This window comes from Puccinia triticina, chromosome 6A (genome assembly GCF_026914185.1).
Source record: "Puccinia triticina chromosome 6A, complete sequence".
NCBI classification, from domain to species: Eukaryota; Fungi; Basidiomycota; class Pucciniomycetes; order Pucciniales; family Pucciniaceae; genus Puccinia; species Puccinia triticina.
Window position 1 is genome coordinate 3,713,469 of NC_070563.1, and position 1,743 is coordinate 3,715,211.

Consider the following 1,743-nt stretch of genomic DNA (forward strand, 5'->3'; position numbering starts at 1 on the left):
GCGGCGTGCCCACGGAGGCAACAATGGATCAACCTGATGGCCCGTCAGGTAGACCCAGGTACACCTGGACGTTGGATCCCCCACCAAAGGAGATCTCCAGCGGTATCAACACTAGTAACATTGCTACTGGCAAGCAAATTCACCAATCCTACCTGGTCAAGATTGAAGTTGACCCAAAGAACCACAAGCAAGCCATGAACGGCAAGGACAGGGTCAATTGATATCAAGCGGAGCAGAAGGAGATAGCCAATATGCTGAAGCACGACATCTGGACCATCCAAGCGCGACTCCAATCCAACGAGCCTATTCCCTCAACCTGGGCTTACAGGAGGAAACTTGGCCCAATGAATGAAGTCATTGAGTTCAAGGCTAGAATATCCCCCCAGGGCTTCAGGCAGGTGCAAGGCAGGAACTTCAACGTTATCTATGCTCCTACTGGTAAGGCAGCTTTGCTCTGGTTGCTAATCTCATTTGCGGTCAACAACGGCCTTAACATTCATCAACTGGACGTCAGAAGTGCGTTCTTGATGTGCCTGCTGGAAGAAACGGTCACTCTCCTGCCTCCGCAGGGATATCACTGCCCTCCCAACTCAGTTTTACACCTAAAGAAGGCAATTTACGGCCTCCGCCAGGCGCTGCTCGTCTGGTACAAGCGTCTGACGGAATACCTCAAAAAACTCGGTTTCAGAATCTTGGTATTGGATCCTTGCGTCTTCTGGAGACGTGAGGAGAAGGGCAAGCCTGCCACGTGGCTTTTTGCGCACGTGGATGACATAGTGATCATCAGCAGAGCTCCGGAAATATTCAAGGCTGAGATGGAGAAGGAGTTTGAAATCAAATACCCGGGTGAAGCCAAATTTTTGCTTGGTATGAACATCAACAGATTTGAGGACGGCCTGCAGATTAATCAAACTCAATATGTAGAGAGGAAGCTAGTTGAATTAGGCCTGGAGAACAAGCACCCCGCCAGCTGCCCGATGAACCCAAGAGAGAGGCTGTCCAAGGCCACCGTACAGGAAATAGAAGCCCTCAAGAAGCTCAACGTGAACTACCGTGGCTTAGTGGGGTCGCTGAATTACCTGAGCATCCTGACACAGCCCAATATCTCATTTGCTGTAAGCCAGCTTTTGCAATATCTGGAGAGCCCCGGAACCAGGCAGTACCAGGCGGCAGTACAAGTCTTCCAATATCTCTCGGGAACTCGGAACGTCGGTTTAACGTTCAGACGGTCTCACACCTTTGACTTAGAAGCTTACGGAGATGCTGATTGGGAGAATTGCCTGGACACAAGGCAATTGACCACTGGCTTTGTGGTGACCATTGGTGACCATCTACTCAACTGTAAATCAAGCAAACAGCCCACAGTTTCATTATTGACGGCCAAGGCGGAATACAAGGCTCTTTCCAACCTGGGCAGAGATCTGGCATGGTTCGCGAGTCTCATCAAGGAAGCGGAAATACATCAAGAAAAAGTGGAGCAGATAGAAGTCTCAGTCGACAACAAGGGCACCATCAATCTAGCCAACAGCAAAACGTCGTAAAACAGCTTTCAAACAAAGCATATGGATATACGCCTCCACTTTGTTTGGGAACTCATCCTCTTCAATTTAATCAAGCTGCAATATGTTAGAGATGGCCACGGGTACCCGTCTGGCGGTACCCGGTACCCCTCCCTGTCCTCAGGTACCCCCCCGCGGGTGCCGTGTACGGGTACGGGTCTGTGAAATATGGCTGAAAAAGAGC